This window comes from Sturnira hondurensis, unplaced genomic scaffold, assembly GCF_014824575.4.
Source record: "Sturnira hondurensis isolate 20B ecotype Veracruz unplaced genomic scaffold, ASM1482457v3 Scaffold0005252, whole genome shotgun sequence".
In the NCBI taxonomy this organism is placed as follows: Eukaryota; Metazoa; Chordata; class Mammalia; order Chiroptera; family Phyllostomidae; genus Sturnira; species Sturnira hondurensis.
In genome coordinates, this window is record NW_028077883.1 from 6,885,466 (window position 1) to 6,906,759 (window position 21,294).

A 21,294-nucleotide genomic window follows, 5' to 3' on the forward strand; every position below is an offset into this window, starting at 1 on the left:
TTTCTTTTCTGTGTTGTACATGGCTGTGTTAAGCTCTCATTTTACTTGCACGTAGATTTAAATGAAATTCTCACTGAACCTCTCTATGTAATGACTATCAAACGCTCCTTCAAGAGCTGCAGAACAGACAGGAGAGTGCCAGCTCTTTTCCCCTAATCATTCCACAGGCTACTCAATGTGGTCTTCTGTCATGAGGAATTGACTGACTGCCCTTATTTCTGCTGAACTACTTGTTTCTTTGGAAAAGATAAAACAGGTGTAGAATACCTTGCCTAATACAAAGCATAATATTTAAAAGAAACTTATAATTTATCAAGTCCAATTAATAGGTATAATAAAAACTACATTTTTCAATTAAATTCAACAATTTACGATCTAAACTGTACCTTAAAGAACTCTGTAACATCCCCCAAAATCTTAAAAACTTGGAATAAGTTGTTTTTTAAAAATATACATAAAGAGCTACCGTAAAAATAGAAAGCAGAAACAAAGATCAGAGAGAAAAACAAAAAATCAAGTCCATGGCCTACGACACTGGCCCCGCTTGTCCAGGTGCGCTTTCCACGCACACGACTGGGAAACTGGCAACCCTCATGCACTGTATGTGGGAACCTACGAACCAGAAACACGTACTGCACATGTAGAAGCGGACACAGCACGGTTCCTAATGGCATGTACTTCTCAGAACCATGACATTTACAGGACTTATGCCACGATGAATTCTGTTTTTCTTCCTGACTTTAGACGTACTTTCACAGCCTCATGCCACTTGCTCTGTCTCTACCATGTTTCTCCATCACAGTAAACATCCCAACATCAAAAGGCACATTCCTAAATGCAGCTCATTCTGGTTTTATTCATCTTCTCATGTAATATGCTTCTTCCTATGGCTCTCATATAGAACCCTCTCATATTTTTCTTAAATTGTCAGGTTTATGATGCCTTCTTAGTGCTTCTGACCTTTCACTTTACTTACGTTTTTGTCATCTCTTATTTCTTTTCACATGTACTCATTCACATTTATTCATTCATAAAAATTTTAGAGTAGTGACTCTTCACGTGCTACATGTTGTGGAAGGCACCATGTCGAGTAGCTCACAGCTTAGTCAGAACACAAGTCAAAATAAACAACTACAACATAATGTGATAACTGACATAACAGAGGAATAAACCAAGTAATCTTTTTTTTATTTGACTGAGACAGGGAAAGATTTCATGCAGAAAAAAACATTTGAGTTGAGTCTTCAGGGATAAACAAGGACTCCTATACTTGACTGCAGAAGAGGTAGAATGTATACGTCAAATATAAGACCTCAAACAAACAATCAAACCTGTGTCTGTGTCCTCTGGAAAACATCAATAGTTGAGTGGACAACAACATAACCTGTCTAGGGGAGCAAACCTCAAGGACACAGACAGAAAAGGGAGCCAGTCTGGAACTTACATGTCCTAAAATACTGGTGGATAGGACTGAAAATTAGTCTATTAATATTTACCATCCATCTACCTTCACTAATAGGTCCTACTGTACGATTGCAGAAAAAGGATTCAAATGACATCCACTCTGGAATATAGCTCAATTTTGCTACTGCATAGTAAGTGAATAAACATGTATGTATGACTACTGTGTATAGACATAGATTTTTAAAACGTAACTATGAGGGAACTGTTTCAAATAAATTACACCTTCCTGGCTTTCTTCAGGATCCAAAACCACCATCAAGACACACACACACACACATTTAGTTCAGTCACCTTCACGTTGTTCCTGTGTTACTTGACTGAGAAAAGCAAACAAAAGCAAGTTTAAATATAGGAGTTCTTGTTTCAGAGCCAACAAGAGATATTCTGCTCCTTTATCAAAAGAAAACAAACAAGACCTTGTCCTTTGCTTTGCAACGGAGGCACATTTTTAGGGATAACTAGTTTATAAATGCATTAGCAATGACATTTCTGACCCAGTAATCCAAGGCTATGTAAAACAAATACAGCTAAAATTAGCATATCAGAAGATTTCGACTAGAATCATTCTTTTTCACATTTCGGGTAGTTTGAGCTACAACGCTTTTTCAAAAATTAGAAAAAAGGAATTCCTTAACTTCCTTCTGACACATTTTTGTTCATCAATGTAGGTCAAAACCAATTCAGGACTTTCTGTAAGCACCGACTGGAAGGAATCTCCCACAAGGTTTCCACAAGCTCTCAGGGTCTGGGTTCCGCTTCACCTTCCTGACACATCAGAGATGGACAATGTCCCTGGCTTTGGCATGCTGCACGCATGTCAGGTGATGGCTTGGCACCACGCACTCCTGGGGATCTGCCAGGCATTCACACGCTCCCACAGACACACCCGACTTCTCACAGCTTCCGTGGTAGAACTAACTCACCTTCACAGGATCTGAGTGGCTCTGCTAAAGAGACCCTAAGTTGAGACTAAGAAAGCATGAAGAGTACAGTCCATGCTTGAAGTTTTCAAAAGAAATTTGACAATAAACCATGCCTAGAAAGGATGATCCTGGCAGCTTTAGAACAAAGTGTCATAACTTCGGCCTTCCTTTTCTTTCCCCAGAACCAAGGCCAGTTCACTGATTTATGATAATGAGAGAGAGAGAGAGAGCTTTTAATGTCTGCTGTATTCGTGCTAAGAGTGTGTTAGGGTCTTGTTACAAAGTGACCTAAGCCAAACTGGGGTTCACAATTAGCAGGCATTTGGGGGTAAGCATTGGGGGTAAGTCTCCAAAGATTCTAAACAGGTGAGGGCTTTTTGCTGTGTATAAAACGCCCGATAAGTAGGAAGGTGAAAAAGCAAACCCACAGCTCTATCTTGTGAGGGCAGCAATGTCCCAGGTGTCTGTCTTTAAGGTACTCTGACAGTAACCTGCATGGAGGTGTCCTTAGAGCAGATGGGACAGTATTCTACAGTAGAATGTGTCCAACCTTCTAATCTGATCACCCAACAGAATGCTACAAAGCCGAAAACAGGACCGAATGAGTACTCGAGTTAGATGTTATTTCAAAAGCTATTGGCTTACTGGCTTTCTCTGACTCAAAGTCTATTAACATAAAATACTTCTAAGGCCAATCCACATATACAATAGTTTCAATATCGCTCATTTCACCAATTATTTGTACAATAACATCCTTAGTATAACCTTCCTGTGCGGATTTAAAGTACCCGTCTCTGGAGTGTAGACATCTAATTAGGGTCTTTCAAATATTAACTTATCCTAGTGAGGATTTGTGACTGGTATATGTGGAATGCTAAATTAACAAGTCTTAAAACAAAGTTAAACCTATAAATATTGTGATGTATATGATAAAGTAATTGAAAGTAAATTGCAGATAATATAAAACATTATACAAATTATCACTAACTCTGGTGCCAACTGAGCCAGTAACTATGCCACAAACAAGTAAAGAGTGCCCACTTTTCATATTTTTTGCATGATAAATTTTAAACTCAGAGAGCTGTACGTGATGTATATAAGGATAATTAAGAAAGATAAAGTCTATAAGGACAAAGATGGATTCACTAAGTGTAAGCCTAGTGTTTTCATGGGTAACTAAAGAACAGGAAGTGGAAAAAATAAACATAGTCCACATAATGGACCATTGAGCACACAGCCAGCTGGTTCAAAAGGCAATATAAAGCAACCTATATTTGTCAGGGTTCTCCAGAAAACCAGAAGCAACAGGATGTGTGTGTAATTACATATATGGTATTACACTTGTATTTATAGTAAACTTGATTGATTTTAAGGAATTGGCTCATGGGATTATATAGGAAAGCTGACAAATTCAAAATCTTCAGGGCAGGCCAGCAGGCTGGAAACCCAGGGAAAAGTGGATGCTGCAGTTGAAGTCCAAAGTCAGCCTGCTTTCAGAGCTCCCTCATCTCCATGGGAGGCCAGTCTTTTTCTATTAAGGCCTTCAATTGGTTGGGTGAGGCCCACTTCCAAGACAGAGGGCAATTTGCTTTCCTCCATTTAAATGTTAAAGTCATTCAAAAACACCTGACAGAGACATCTAATATAGTGTTTGACTAAATACTTGGGCACCATGGCCCAGTCAAGTTGACATACAAAATTATCCATCACAAATCCCTTAAAATAGAATATCCTCTAGCTTGAAAAAATGACTTTTGATATCTGAGAAAGATAATATCGTGATGGTGTTTTTCTCATATCATTTGGACTGTTGTAAATTTCCATATCTGCAGGTATATTTGCAGAATACATACTAAACCCATGACAAAATAAAATACACATTTTTGCATTATTATTGGCATCAACCACTTCATACTCATAGATAATCAACAACCAAGTGGAGGATATAAACTCTTCCAATCTAGAACAGCTATGGTTGACTCTGTGGGAAGACAAGTTATCCACATGGACACATTTAATAAAAGAATATTTCAAGATAAGTGGAGCTTTATTAAGGTCAACTTTATAGAAATTATTAATGATACAAAGTGATTAGAAGGTCCCATATCACTTCCTTTTGACAAGATAGAATTCAATTATAACTAGTATCATTACTCTGCAAATATGTGGTTGTTGAAGTACTTAGAAGTTTTTAAACATGAGTTTAATTTTTCCTTGCAAAAACAGTTTATGGCATTAAAGTAATCGGGAAGAAATTCCATCATAAATAAATAAAACCGAGCTCATTCTAAATCTGGACAAATTCTAAGACAGTGAAGCTCAAATTGGTGAGTTTTTCCTGTAGACAGTTTAATAGAAAACTGGGCAATCGCACTGATGCTCATGTTTTTTAAAGTATTTTTCAAATTACTATAAACAATTAAACATACCAATGAGGAATTAGCAATGTTCTCTTTCAGCTCAACCAGGCTTTTGGTTTAAACTGGAGACATATGCTTCACAAACTGACAACTGGTAGCCAGCATGAAATAAAGTGGTGACACTGGTCCAGTTCCCATTGGGCAGGTGCCATCACCACAGAAAAACTGAACTAACTGGCATCGATTGGCACCTTTGTGGGGGGATGTGGTCATATCCTAAGAGCAACAGCTGACTTCTCATTCACAGAAGTTAATAGTCTTGTACAGATGCAACGGGATGAGTTAGTAAGTCAGGTTCTGTTCTAGCATTTGTCTTAGCAGTTGATACTCATTAATTCTTTCACTACCAGAGCCAGCACGGCATGGTGTTTCTGATGCCCTACGGAGGGAGATTATTTTGAACTGCCTTCACAGAAAAACAGGTGGAGGGAAGTGCTATATAAAGACAGGTGGAGGGAAGCGGATGTTGAGGTTAAAAAGGAGCAAGGAGGACACTGGTCACACCAAAGAGCGTCTGAGAGCTTCTTGAGGCTGGGAAGAAAATGTGGGTCTTTCCTGGAGTATAGGAGTTCCTCGGATATAGAAGTTTATACTCTCCCACACCAAGCTCCCAAAGGTGACCACACTTCTTCTGGAAGGGCTAAAAGGATATCATGAGAACTAAACACTAAATTCTAAGTCCTTAGGAACCTTGAGAAAAGAACCTCATCTTAAGAATTTCCCTAGAAACAGATAAAAATAGCCTTAAAGGGAACTTAACCATTTTTTCAAGATCACCAAAAGTAACAGCATGGTTTAAAGGCAGAGGTGCTTCTAACACAAAGAACTCTGTAAACAAACTTCTGGAAATTATGCACATACCCAGGGTGGTGGAAGACAATGCTAAAACACAAAAGACATTAAATTAAAGAGTTAAATAGTAAGTAAGAATCTCAAGAACGTTAACTTCAATACAGTGGAAGAAATTAATGTGATTGTAAAGTATCCTAGTGGTAGCTGAGCTAGAATGGATTCCTACTCTTTAGATAAAGGTGTTAATGAACACACCACCACTACACACCCACAGTGATGGTCTTTCATGTATCAGCTTGACTAGACTACAGTCTCCTGTTATTTAATCAAACACTAGTGCTTGCTTCAGTAGCACATACACTAAAATCCGAATGATACCGAGCAGATGAACATGTCCACGGTGCAAGGATGACACCCAAATCTGCGAGGCATTCCATATATATTTTTTGGAACAAAGTAGTAGAAAACATTGAATTGGAGCAGCAAAAAGAGAAAAGAATGTTTACAAAATAAGGATACTTTATTGGGACAACTGGAAACACAACAACATCAGCATCATAGGGGCACAGAAGGAGGAAAGAAAGAGCAAGGAACTGAGAACCTATTTGAAGAAATAATAACTAATCACTTTCCTAACGTGGTGAAGGAAAAAAACACAAGTCCAGGAAGCACAAAGTCCCAAACAAGGTAAACACAGAGGCCCACACCAAGACACATCATAACTAAATATGCAAAGGTTAAAGACAAAAAGAGAATCTGCCCTGGCTGGTGTAGCTCAGTGGATTGAGCGCAGACCTGCGAAGCAGACGATCCCGGTTCGATTCCCAGTCAGGGCACATGCTTGGGTTGCAGGCCAGTTCCCTGCAGGCCAACTCCCAGCAGGGGACGCACGAAAGGCAACCATACATTGATGTTTCTCTCCCTCTCTCCTTCCCTTCCCCTCGAAAGATAAATAAATACAATATTTAAAAAAAAAAGACAAAAAGAGAATCTTAAAAGCAGCTAGAGAAAGACAGTAAGTTACTTACAAGGGAGCGCCCATAAAACGGTCTGCTGATTTCTCAAGAGAAACATTCCAAGTCAGAGAGGATTGGCACAAAGTATTCAGAGTGATGAAAAGCAAGGACCTACAACCAAGACTACTTTATCAAGCAAGGCTATGATTTAAAATTAAAGGAGAAATTACGAACTTTCCAGACAAGAAAAAGCTAAAAGAGTTCATTACCACCAAACCAGTATTACAAGAAAGGTCTGTAATAAGTGAGAGAAAGTATGTGGAAGACATTGTGGGAGAAAGTATAGCATGTACAAGACAGGAATGGGAGAGTAGAACAGAATTATACAACAGGAAGTAATTCAGTACGGCGAAAACTGGAGTGGTGAGTGAATGACAGGAGGTGAGAATAGTGATGAGCTGAACAACAGTGAGAGCTTTATGACATGTGATCTGTTGTGTGAATAAAATTCACATGCTCAAACCCTGAAAGAGAATGGAGGATTAGGAAGAAGATTAGAAGGGGCCAGAATCAGAGGAAAAGTGAGCTAGGAGCCCTAGCAATTCTCTCCTCACCCCTTTTGGTGGACTTAGTGGAACAGCAGGCCCTGAAGATACTAGGAGACTTTCCCTAAAGTGCCCCTAGGGGTGGGTCCAGTTGTTCATGCAACACAGAAAGGAGGCAGACAGACGGGCTCACTGCCCCTGCAGAAGGACAGGGACTCGAGAACACAGACGTCATCAGGCTTAGAGGAACGTGAGTAAACCAAGACACTGAGAACTGAAGTTCTGCTTCCAGGGTCAGCCAGGACAACAGAGGCAGGTGAGTGACAACAGCAACAAAAGACCTGCCTCTACCGAGTATATCTGTGACATTTTTAGGGTGTAATTACTTACATAGAAATCATGAAAGGTAGAGGTTTACCTAAAATCCTGCACTTCACTTGTGTGCTGGTCTCTGAAAAGAGAACCCACTCATTAAGTTTATCACTCTCGACCAAGAATCAAATAATAAAAACAAAGGTTGTATGATTTTCTAAAATCTCAAACAGGTTCAAATGCTGATAGCACATAGGGAAAAGAAAAAAAAAACTCCTAGCAAACATTTCTAGCACCAACTGAGACCCACTTAGCCAACTAAAAATTTTAATTTTTGTAAAGGTCATGAGTGACATATGGCTAATTGTTAAACTCTGCAAGCTGAGGCCAGACATCACATGGTGGAAAAAACTGAAAAACAAGACTGAAGCACAAATCACCAATTGTTAGGGAATGTACAAATACCCGAGGACACTGAAGCACGGGTACAAGGCTGAGCCTGGAAAGCCAAGACTAGAAGGGAAAGGAACTGCTCCGGCCAGCTGCGATCCAGTATTCAACCAGTCATGTCCCTCCACAAAGCACGAAAGACTCTGCTTTCTTATAAATGAGCTGTCCCTTCCATTTAGGCTTCTCCAAGAGCTACAGTCAAATGCAATCGACTGTTTCTGGATCATCCTTGACGATGTAAACATACATGATACCTACAATTGGATCTGTCTCACGCTTCCCTTATTTATAGCCAAAACCTACAGGGCAGGAGCGCTTTATAGGAAAACATGATAATCAGCCATCGTTCAAAACAGGTGGAGGACAGCGCTGTCACATTACTCTCGGTGTGCCTAAGGCGGAAGCTGCCATCCCCTCCACTGCCATAGGATTAATGGTCAAATCCGGGCATCACTGACCCTTGAATCATACTCACTTTCACTTCTCACATATATCTTGTAAAAGAAATGGCTTTGTAAATACCATGTGTACTGCTGTGCTTCTTCAATCAATTGTCTCCACAACCTCAGAAATTGTCCATAAAAAAGAAGACACCAGCAAAGCTAAGTGGTGATGTGTTTAAAAAAGGGTGAATGCTCTGTAAACACAGAGGAGGATGCGACGGTCCCCGCCACCTGGATCCCTGATTCCACAGAAAGTCTACACTCCGGACGAGTGTGATGGCTTCACAGAAGCGCCTCAAAATCAAAGTGCCCCGAAACAAAACTACGTGTGTCCCATCCTGCGCCTCCTGTAAGGTCACTCCTGTTTGATCGGAGCGGGATGTTTGGGGTCGTGTGGGCTCAGAAAGGCAGTCAGTTGTGTAACTAGTCTTCCTCTTCACTTCCCAGTACAGCCCTCACTTAAAATTGGTTGAAATTTCCTGTTGATTTTACCTTTGAAAAGATTCTCGTTCTCATTCCTTCCTGACCACTCAGACCCCTAATGACCACATTATCCTACCACGAAGTCACTGCATTCTGCTCTTCTCTAACTTACTGCCCACCGCCCCTAAGCACCACTCCTGAAGTGTGACTCCCGTCACGGCACTGTGGGCCAGGACCACGAGTGGGAGACAGGGTCGGGGTGGGGAACAGAGAGGGAGTGTGAATGTGCAAGTGACGTTATACTTCTTCTGTACTTTCCAAGTTTGCATAGTGCCTAAGGAGTACTTTCTAATGGGAGAGGCCACTCTAAAAAGCTTCCTAACATTCTTCCTTCCCTCCAGAACAAAGCTCAAATATTTCAGAGGAACATCAAAGTTCTCCAAGATCTGACTTCTGTCGACATTGCTAGCCTTTACCTAACACTACTTCCTTTCACTCCCTTTATGATATAAAAACATACTACTTTGTTATATGCTTACAAAGCTTTCTTTCATATTTGCACCTGTCCTGCAGAATTATTATATTCTGCTACATACTGTATTTATCTGTGACCGTATTTGCTATTGAAATAAGCTGTCAGCCCCTTTGTGTGGGGTAGTCTTATTCATCCTTCTATCACCTACTGGTTTGGGGTTTTTCCTGGTTTTCTTTTCCCAGCTTTATTAAAGTATAATTAACAAAAACAGTATCTATTTAATAACATGATGTAACTACTTAGCAGCATGATGTTTAATGTACAGAAACACTGCAAAATGTTTACCACACTCGGTATCACCTACTAACAGTATGATGTCTTACAGGCAACGGGTATTTTATCATCATCAGTGGCCTGTATATGAATGGCATCTTAATTCAGAACTGCTTCTGAATAAAAGAAAAGTGACCTTTAAAAGATAAAAGGAAGTCCCAATCCTAAAAGTCTTTAAAAAAACTCACAACTTCAAAATGAAGAAGTCATCATATATACAAAGCTGGGGATGACCTTTACTGGACATCAACTAGCCAAGTAAACCTATTATAACACCCATTTAGTACAATCCTTGACAAGGCTATATTGTAGAAGAGATGGCTTAGTAACATGGTTGTAATGAAATCAAGTATTACCAAAAGATAAATATTTGTTACTAAAAGTAATTTTATATTCTACTATAGATAATATAAAAAAGACCACTAATCTCCTTTATTAAAGGCCAGTTAGCTTCAAGAAATTTTTTAATTCTCCCTTTTTTGATCAGTTTAGTATGACTGAGAAGAAAAGTCACTTTGGTAGAACTGACAATTTTTTAATGGATTTTAAAATGCTAACATAAAAAGTATATTGGTAGGAATAGGATAGTTGAAGATAATTTTATTGGTTAGGAAAATTTATAATTTGAGAGATATAAAAATATGGAATACTGGTTTCTCTGGTTGCAATGAGGAGGAATTTAAAAGTATTTCAATTGTGGTTAGACAGTGAATTAGACATGTATGTATATAAAAGTGGTTGGCCCCCTTTATAGCCTCGAGGCCGGCATCTGTCCATAAATAATTTGGGGTCGGTTAAAGCCCCAGTGCACCACAACTGTGGCAGACTTGCTGATTAAAGCCCAGCAGTCACTTTTACAGTTCTGCATTCTGGTCATGGTTGTCCACCCATGAGAAACTTTATTTGATGGTGTTTCTCAAGCCAAAAACAATACAACTCCCCCCCCCGCCAAACAACCCACTCTAGTCTTGAATAAGGCTCAGGTCTAGAGCCCTGGCTGTCATTGGGTGCCAGGGGATTGAGTGCCCACCTGTGAACCAAAGCGTTGCCGATTCAATTCCCAGTCAGGGCACATGCCTGGGTTTTGAACCAGGTCCCTGGTAGGGGGTGTGCAAGAGGCAATCACACATTGATGTTTCTCTCCCTCTCTCCCTAAAAATAAATAAATAAAATCTTTTTAAACCCCTTACCAAGACTACCAAAATCTATTCCCATGTCATCTCCACCTACCACGCTGACTTTGGGAGGGTAAGTGCATGGGCCCCATGTCGTAAATGTGATGCACTCAGGTGCCCATTCTCTCTTGTGACTCAATCTGATGTAGCCAAAGCACTTAGAAGCAAAGTTTGTAGGAAAACTGTGCCTTATCTTTTCATTTTGGAAGAAACAAAAAGAACTTTCAAAATACCGTACTCAAGTTGTTGAATATTTTGGAAGTTCATTATCACAATACCCTCCAATATTCAATTAGTTCCTTCTTCTCCAAAACTCCTTGAGTACTCTATCAAACATTTAGTACTTATATACCATCCTTTATTTGTTAATAGTATTGTATGTGCTTAAATCTTACCACTATCTGGCCTTTTCAACACATGACTATCATCTTACTCCTTACTGCATCTCCAACACTTAACAATGTGCCTGACACAGGGTACCTACCCAGCACATGTTTGCTGAGGGAAGTGCCTTATAAGGGCGACTGTTTGATAAACAGTTCTTTTGGAAATTCCTAAACTAAACTCCCTTGAATAGGTGCTCCATTCACTCATTTAAACAGTTGTTTAAGCTTTCTAGATAAGCTGGCAAGGAATCTTCCTCGCTGGTCTCCTCTGCTGGTTTTCACTAAAGCTTTGGCATTTAGGACACTGAGATTCTGGCAGCTGTTACAGGAAGTACAAAAAAAAAAAGCAATACAGGGAATCAGCCGTTAACAAAAGCTAGTATCAGAGACACAGAATAGGAAAAGCTGGTTCTCTGATAGTTGGGTGGGTTCCACTCTTTCTACTTCTTTCTCACTGCATATAATGTAAATATGGGGTAAGCGAAAGCAGGTTTACAGTTGTGAGTATGCGAAACAGAGTTTATCCTTGTATTATTATTTATTATTGTAGTATTCTCCATACAAACAACTCTCAACCCACCTTTGCCCCACTCTGTATATGCCACTCCATTAATAAGTAGTGAAAAGATTTTAACAGCGACCATTAGGGGGACCATAAGGCGCACCTACCCACTCTGTTTCCAGGCAAATGGAAGACTTGGTTGAACCTCTCTCCAGTTTTGTTCAAAAAGATCTTAGGAGAGAAATGACAGGGAGCTGACAATGAGGAGAGAAGGGAGAGGAGGATAACTGCAGCTATCACTGAGTGACTCATTTAAATCCCATTATGGTCCTATTTTGCAGATCAGTGAACTTCAGACTCGTAGATGACAGGTCTTTTGCCCAAAGACATGAAAAACGTCTAAGTGACAACTGAAATCCAAGCCCAGGTCTGGCTGAATTAAACATCTATGCTCCTTACCCCATGCCATTCCCCTTTAGGAGAGGAAGCATTATTAAAAATGCCAAATATATATAAGCATCCCTATATAAAATAAACACATATACACAGACCCCCCCAATTGCAAAGCTCCAATAAATAGGGGGAAAATTCAAATTTACCGGTAACTAAAGAAATGCAAATTACATACAGCATTTTTTCATCTACAAAAATTTAAAACCAGGCAAAGGAATAAAGGAGCTGTCATTCTAACTCACTGTGGATAAAGTAAGCCGGCCTAACTTTCCAGAGGGAACTAAGTTAAAAAATCTTAAAAACTTTAGTATCGATTGACCTAACAGATTCTAAGAATTTTATGAAATCAGAGATACACCAGAATATTCATGTACACTGACACTAATCACTGTATTGTTTACCAAAGGAAAAATCTGAATAAATCTAAATGTCACAAAAGAATGAGTACGTAATGGCACATCCGTAAGATGCAACACACTGACAGCATAACGATCACGCTCCATAAGGCTATTTAATGACACAGAGATGTTCAGGTATGTGGTGTGTGAAAAGATGGTAACACAACATGTGTGTACGCATACTCAGAATATATGAATGACTTCAGTTATGAATATACATACAGATATAATAATTTCTGGACACTAGGGCTATAAATGATTTTCTTTCTGTTTTTCTAGCTTTTTATAAAACAGAGCTTTAGTAAATAAATGAAAAACTAATAAACATTATTTTTAAAAACACTCATTACCAAATCTTGAATAATCAAGGAGCATAAATCTTTCCACATACTATAAAAGTAAGTTTGTTTGGCTTTATCCTAATTTAAAACACATTTTCATAGCACTTCCAGTGTTGACTTACATAGTGATAACTGATGTTTGCGATGATGGGACTAAGGAACAAAAAGACCTTGTGCTTCCTAAAACTTAAATGTAAACTAAAATCATTGTAATTTTTTAAAAGATTTTATTTATTTATCTTTAGAGGGGAAGGGAAGGAGAGAGGGAGAGAAATATCAATGTATGGTTGCTTCTTGTGCATCCCCTGCTGGGAACTGGCTTGCAACCCAGACATGTGCCGTGACTGGGAATCAAACCGTGATCATCTGGTTTGCAGGCCTGCGGCTCAATCCACTGAGCTACACCAGCCAGGGCAAATCATTGTAATTTTTTATGTGATAAGCATATTTGCCCCAAGCAAGTGAAAAACTATACCTGACAGTTAAGGTATCATTGAAAAAAACAAAAAAAACATTTGTGGTTTTGACCTTGCATACTAAAACACTACCAAAGCCTTGATCCTGGATGACTAAGATCTAGATGGCACTTCCTATTCCAGGGAGCTTAGCTCCTGGAACACTGTGGTTGAATTCTGACAACGCAGTACGTGTAGGGCAACTTACATCCCCAGCTTTTGGACATCTGGCTGAGGGACTGCTCAGTGGAAAATCACTGCTCATGCTGAGTGAAAACTAACATATGCTTCAGATGAAGTTTTCTGGGCTTAGTTCACCAGGGCTTTGTGTGTTTATATGGAACGACTTTTTCATCACATGAAACTAGAATACTGGTCCCCTGAGTTACATCTATAGATAAGAATGCCATCTTGATTAGTCTGAAGAATAACTTTATTTAAAACCCAGTAAAATGATAAATTAGTTTAATTCAGGGGGAAAAATAGCTTCTCTAGTACATGATTACAGAATTTTACAACCAGATGGGATCTTGGCAATTGCCCAAATAGGAATGCAAATAATCACCATACATACCATTCCCCTCCTTGTGGGGCTTTTGCCCCGTGATTAGTGCTAGCCAAGTCCACCAATCTTCCTGGCATTGTCACTGTGGTCGCTGCTAACTGACTGAGTTAGGGGGAGGAGAAAAGAAACACACTTGCCATATCTGGTTTAATTTCTTAGTTTCAAGGAAGGCAATCCAAGATTACGCAGTGAACCAGAGCTGATGTTAGAACACTAATTTCCAGGTGTGTTACAGTGTATTCTTGATACTACCCTCTATTCCTTCAGAGTCTTCCTCTATAAAAAAAGGCAAGTGGCAAAACAAGTCCTTGCACATGAACCAAACTGAGCCCTCCTCAGAAAACACTGCAGCTCGGAGGTCAGTCACACCACACAGATGAGGTTTGTGTGTTCAAAAGCACTTGAAAGAAAAATGTATTTAAAATGATAGTAGTTGTTTTAAGGTAGTGAATTACGAACTTGCTTCATTGTCTTCAATATTCTCACATTTTGGCTTTCTGCACACAAAATTGGAAATGAGAAAATTCACTTAATTTCCTATTGAAAAGGCAAGACATAGCATCCCTCCTCAGAAATCGATCGCTGCGTGGTGACCCAGACGGTCTGCTCCTCCACTTGCGTTATCTTAAGTAAGTTGACCTTTTTAGGTCCACATTTTCCCCATTTTCAAAAATGAGAGGAGTGAAGTAAACGGTCTCCAAGATCACTCTCAGCTCTGAAATTCCCAAACTAGACCTACAGTAAGTCTGCTATTTGATAGGAGAATAGCCCAGAAATGGTTTCCAGTCTCAGCGGTGCCTCTGAAGGAGAAAGCCACCATTCCCTGGCTTTATTTTCCACAGGAAATCAGTCAGGGTACAAGCCTCCAGGCCCCTCACTTATTCACACAGCCCTGCCTGGTCCTCTAGTGAAAAGAAACTGGGCCTCAGGACCGTTCTTCCCTTTTGAAAACAGGCTGTCTGAAAACAGAAAGCCGATATTCTGGTTTGCTCCTCAGTGTTGTAATTTTCAGGGCTTTCTCTTGGGCTGTGGTCTTCCAGTGCCAGCAGGGATTGGGTAGATAAGACGAATCTGGGAGCTGAGAATTTAGGAAGGCCACTGTTCCTACAAACCTAAGCGACATCCTCACATTCAGTCTTTAAGAGGAGGTACTTTCATCTCTACACCGATATCTTTTTTAAAAAAATATTTTATTTATTTATCTTTAGAGGGGAAGGGAAGGAGAGAAGGAGAGAAATATCAATGTATGGTTGCCTCTCATGAGTCCCCTGCTGGGACCTGGCCTGAAACCCAGGCATGTGCCCTGACTGGGAATCAAACAGCGATCCTGTGTTTCCCAGGCCCGCGCTCAATCCACTGAGCTACACCAGCCAGGCAACACCGATATCTTTTATTATCTCCTGAATAGTTCCAACTTTATCAGAGAAGAGGAATGCTGTTCAAATTTTAAATTCAAACAAAACAAAACAACAACAAAAGGCAAAACAATCTGTTCAAGAACATGGGCAATTATGGATATAGTTCGTCAGCTTTTACGATTAAGGTTCCCTAATTACACAATGCTTTCTGAGTACTTACAAACTTTAGTGAGACTTCCAAAATTTAAAGTTATAAAGCACGTAATATAAAATACCATCTCTAGAAATAAAAATGGAGGCTTTCGTACGGGCCCCACCATACACTTAGATCTCTTAAACTAGAAATCGGGTGATTGGGTCCAGCGTATTCCACTCCCTTAAACAGCCTGGTTTCTTTCCTCCCTTCCAGAGACAAATGCTCCTCTCCTTGATAAATTATGTTATTACATACCAATTTTCAGCTACTCCTCTGGTACCACTCTAATCACCCTACATAGTCACTAAAGTTGCTCTTCTAAAAACGCTAATTTCATCAGGATTCTGCTATGCTTAAAGAGAAAAAAAATTGCTTCAATGTTTAAAATCTCCAATGGCTTCTTACAACCTACCAGATAAAGTTCCAACAATATCACAGATCTTACAAGATTTCTTTTAGCGTTCTCTCATTTAACATCCTTCTTATCCTCTGTCTGAAACCCTCCTCACAGTGTCTCCTGCCATCTCAAGATCCCAAACTACTTAAAAGGACCGGAATTCCCTTTCATGATCCTCTTATCCATCTCACACATGACTTAACCTTTAAGATTCAAGGCAGACATGACTTCATTTCCGAGCCTCTCTTGACATAGTTAGAGGCTTCTTCCACTTAAGTTCTATAGCCCCTCCCGTGTCACAACCTGTAACCCCGGTGCAGTTTCGGATGTCCATGGGCGTTTCCTGAAAAAGGACTTCCTGGTTACACATACCTGGGGAAAAGCAAGCACGACATCCACCAGGAGCACTATTAGACTGCAGCTCTTTGGTAAACAGTAACCCGTTCTTCTTTTCTCTTTTAATAAAGTGAACAGTTTCTTCTTTAAAGACTTCAGAGATGTCCTTGTTCTGTTTTCTAGCTTTCTTTGTTTCGGATAAGAAAGAGCTGTCACCTGCCTTTTTGTTCCTCTATTTGTAATGTTCCTGGAGTCCCTGGTCACTTCCACCTTTTTCTTATTATTGCTCATCAGTTTTACGCGTTCTGATTATGATGCGCCTTAGTGCAGTACAGTTCATATTTTTTTTAAGATTTTATTTATTTATCTTTAGAGGGGAAGGGAAGGAGAGAGGGAGAGAAATATCAATGTATGGTTGCCTCTCATGTGTCCCCCGCTGGGAACTGGCCTGCAACCCAGGCATGTGCCCTGACTGGGAATCGAATCGCGATCGTGTGGTTCGCAGGCCTGTGCTCAATCCACTGAGCTACGCCAGCCAGGGCCAGTTCATATTTTTTATAGCCGCTTTCTTTGGATTCCTTGGATCTATGAACTTAGAACATTTGGAAAATTTTCAGTACTATTTCTTCAAATAGTTTTTCAGCCCCCATCTCCTTTTTTGGAATGCACTCATACACATCTTTCTTTCTCCTGTTCCTGGTGGTGGCGGGTGGGAGTTGGTGGATTTTCTAAATGAATTCTATGAAGTCTATATTCTTTGTGTTGTGTGGCCACTCTGCCCGATTAGCTGATAATCAGACAAGATTTTGTTAACCACCTGGAACCATTAAGTCTCCCCATCTTTGCAGCAGAGCCCCGTGTGCGCTGGAGCACACCTTTAACACCCAGGAGACAGCTCTGCCTTAGCCTTCACCTCCAGCTCAAATGGAGCCTCAGTGTCAGCCAGAGCTGAGAGCTGCCTCAAACCTTTTGCAGGTATTCCCTTAGCATATGTGCTGCCCTAAACATTTCTACACCCTTCTAGATTTGCGGGAATGTGTCAGAGCCCCTTCAAAGCCCCTATGAATGAATATCTTAGTCCCCAGCTTTCCTTTTCAGCTTCTGGTTGGTCTATTTATTGTTCCAGTGATACATGCCACTTAAGTCAGCAGGGATGTTAAACAACTGTGACAAACACTCACGCTCCCATAAAGGACAGTTTGCACTGGAAAAAACTGAGTCTGGCCAAATAAAGACGAACTTTGTGAGCAGGGTCTTCCAGAGGATCATTGGACAGGTCAGATAACAGCCACTCTATGGAAGTGGGGGTTTTAAAGAGCTCTACCCCAAGGACTTCCCACTCCAGTGCGTTCGAGACTCCCAAGGAGCTGGAGGGTTGGGTGGGCAGATAGAGAGCAAGCAAAAGAGTACAATGTTTGCTGATATACGAGATTCCATTATTTTCCTGAAATAAATGCTTCAAAACTGCCGCAAGCCTCTGGTTAACTTCCTTTCATTAAATCTTAGAAAAAAGTTGATTCGGACCATTTGTGCCAGCATTACTTTTACAAAGGAGAAGATTTTCAGAGTCCTTACTCCATCATCCCCACTGACCTCACTACATATATTTTTGGCCACCAAAGTTTTCTCGCAGTTTATTGGCACGCATTTCAGGGCCGCCCCACCTCCGTCTCATCCCAGTCTTTTTCCTCTCCATCTCCTTCTGGACAGTTTTCTATTGCTATATTTCCAACTTCACTAAACTGTACTTGTCACCTGTCTAATTACAGTTAAATCCATCCATTGTATTTTTCATCTCGAACATTCCATTGCTTATCTCTAGAAGTTTAATTTGGATCTTTTTCAAAAATAACTTTCATGTCTCTACTCATACTTCTGTTCTTTTCTCTAACATCTCAAACTTAGGGAACACAATCAAAATGACTCTTTTAATACACTTGTATACTATTTCTACCCCCTGTGACATTTCAGGGTCAGTTGTGATGGCTTTTTCTCCTAATTGTGCTTTTGTTCCACCTCTTTCTGAGTGCTTGGAAATTCATCATTGAATGCCAGATAGTGTGAACCTCAGGTCCCTAGGTGCTGGAGATTTTTGTAGCTTCACAAAACTACAAACACTTGAGTAATTTTTTTCTGGGATGTAGACAAGTTACTTGGAACTGATACATTCGGGTCCCGATTTTAAGCTTCATTAAGAAAAAATGGAGCTGTACCTAGTATATAGGTTTAAATTTCTTTCTTTCTGTCTTTTTTTTAAAATCCTCTAAGGAGGTGAGACCCTTCTTGGGGTACTCTAAACAATACCTACAGAATTACGAGGTTTTCCACTCTCCTGCCTGGGGACTTCCAGCTCTGTCACTTCATCTCAGTGACAGTGCCAAGTTCTGCCCAGGATCTACTTAACTGCACCCTGTTCTGGGAACTTCCTTCAGGTGAGCCACTGTTCTTTCCTGCCTGATATCCAGTGTCTTCACTTTGTTTCACAGTTTGAACATTTTGTTGTTGTTGTTTCGAGGAGGGTAAATCAGATCTTTGTTAGTGCATCCTGGGTGAAAGCAGAAGTTGAATTTACTCTTGAAATGAAATTGTATAGACCAACTTGTATTCAACTTTTTTTTTTTTAGCAGGCAGTGCCCCTGAAGGGAAGTTGAATTTGCCACTCCAAAAGACACCACTTCAGCATGTGAATTATTTACGACCAAAGTCAATCAAAGCCCAGCTGACTCAAGAATAATTTTAACCTCTTCCTTAACTGCTTAAAAGAATTTAGATAAGGGGCCTGGCCTATTACGAGAAAAAGAAAGCTACTGCCAGAGATAACTTTTTATCTGAAGGACCGATCTGTATGGCAGGGTAGACATCTAACGACCAAATACCTGCTCTTTTTATCAACCTGTGAATCACCCTCACTCCCTCTGAAGCCCCAGGCCCACACTTCCATGCCTTAGGTCAGAGCAGCATATAAGTCTCAACTGTCCACCTTGCCCTTGATTCTCCTATCTTTGGGGTTCCCCCCCACACAAAATTTAATTTGCTTTTATTCCTGTTAATCTGTCTTATGTTGATTTTATTATTAGACTTTCTAAAAAACCCAGAAAGGTGAAAGAAAAGTCTTCCTCCCCTACACAGGTCTGCACAGCCTGTAGCCGGGGGCTGTCTCTCCCACTGCCCTGTCCTTGGTGAGTCACTGACCCGCACGGAAGCACTGAGAAACAGGCCGAGTCTATCAGAAAATAGCTCCAGTGCGGTAATGAGCTTTCTCAGGAGACTGAGTGTGTGTGTGTGCGTACATGACCTACCAAAACAAAGATCTCAAGAATTGAAAATTGATGTTATGAAAAGACTGTTGCTGAATTTCAAATTATTTGGATAGAGCAAAGTCAGCAAAATACAGCTTGCAGTCTGTTTCTGTACAGCCCACAGCTAATAGTTTTTGTACCAGTAACGAGTTGTGGAGAGCCAATAAAAACAATAAAACAAAGAGTATATATAACAGAAACCATGCATTCCACAAAACCTAGAATATTTGCTATTATCCTTTAAAGAAAAAATGCCCTAGCCCCTGATACAGAGAATGAAGACTAAACAACTCTGTGAATTACATAATGTGTAAAATAAATATAAACATTTCCTATGTAAAAGTAAAATAAAAAAATAATGCCTCAGAAAAGCACGCATCTCACATGGCATACCCTCCTGGGTTAATGAATTCTAGTTCTATTATTATCTTTGAGGTATTTTGTAACTCTTTGCCAGTCATAGTTAACTGGTAGACATGTGCATTCTGACCTGCCTGATAACGTTTCAATTGACTTCCTACCCCCTGTAGAAGCTTTGCTTCCATTTACAAGTCATCTCGACATTTCTTTACCTTACATAAATCTGAGCTGTTCTGACTTTCTCTGAACCTGTTATAATATCTTGATTCCCTCATACTATAGGAGTTAATTAAATTCTTCAATACCTGTTCATTATTAGATCTGTATAAAAGACATGATTTTATCTTTTTCTGAGAATTACCTTTTAATAAAGTAAATAAAAGTCTAAACCATGAGTGAGAAATCAAGGAAAATTAAAATAGAAGTTGTATCCTGGTTGGTCTGGCTCAGTTGGTTGAAGCACTGCCACACAGACCAAAAGGTCACAGGTTCAATTCCTGGTCAAGGCACATGCCCAGGCTGTGGGTTCAATCTCCAGTGTCAGGGCACATACAAGAAGACAATTGATCAATGTTTCTCTCTCACATCTATGTTTCCTTCTCTCTCTCTCCCACCCTCTCTTCCTCTCTCTCTAAAAGCAATGAAAAAAAATGTCCTCAGGTGAGGATTTAAAAAAGGAAAGAAATTGTAGGAAAGAAGCATTCTTTTCTCTGCCCTCTTAGGTTCTGTGACTGAGGGCTAAAAACTAAACTGACAGAAGACATATTAACAGGAGAAAAGGCATACAAATGTTATTGATGTCTTTTTTTAAAATGTCTTAAACGCACAGGGGCTTCACAGAAAAAAAGTGAAAACCCAAAGAGGAGATTAGACCTAGGGCCTCAGCTTATCCACCATTTACCACAGGGGAACACATTGTGGAGAAGTGACTGAAGACAGAAAAGGGGGACTTGGGCCTCTAGAGGTAAATCACAGGAACGTGACTAGGAAATGTATGACAGGAAAGGGTAGTTCAGCAATGTTTGGTACAGGAAAGAGGGAGCACCTTTACAAGATACAATTTTATTTCACCTTTACAAAGGAAAATGTATTCCCTGCTTTTAGGCAGAAAGGCGGACGGCAGAGAGTTCCTCTTATGGCAGCCATTTCTCCGTCTCCTTCAGTTCAAAGTAATCCTTACGCCAGAATGGCATGTTTTGGGGTGGCATATTGTGACCTCTGTCAAAGTATACTACTATCCTCATATCCTGTTAACAAGTTGGTAATAGATAGTTAAAAATAATCTCGGATTATATAACATACATTTTTAGAAAGAAAGCTGGTAAAAGTACAACCAAACATTTTGTCATAATAATAACTGTTACTGAGCAGTCAGTTTTTGCATAAAAACGAATTTTGGACTGGGTTAAAAACTAAAAGTCAACTATATCGACACAAAAGGATCTGTTAGAATAAAGTCAGTCCAAAAAGTTGAAAGTAAAATGCTACTCGTTGGAAAGAATCATCCAGTGACATAAGACAAGAAATAAAAGGTATA

The 21,294-nt window shown here is 39.9% G+C and overlaps 1 protein-coding gene and 1 non-coding gene across 6 annotated transcripts in view; one reads left to right on the forward strand and one right to left on the reverse strand.

Annotated features, from left to right (window-relative positions):
* The window catches only part of PPP1R9A (protein phosphatase 1 regulatory subunit 9A), a 274,499-nt gene that overhangs the window by 124,053 nt on the left and 129,152 nt on the right, over nt 1-21,294 (reverse strand). The window lies entirely within an intron of this gene.
* On the forward strand, nt 5,936-6,042 carry LOC118987377 (U6 spliceosomal RNA). The gene has a single exon (XR_005066552.1). It is a non-coding gene; the product is annotated as a U6 spliceosomal RNA (small nuclear RNA).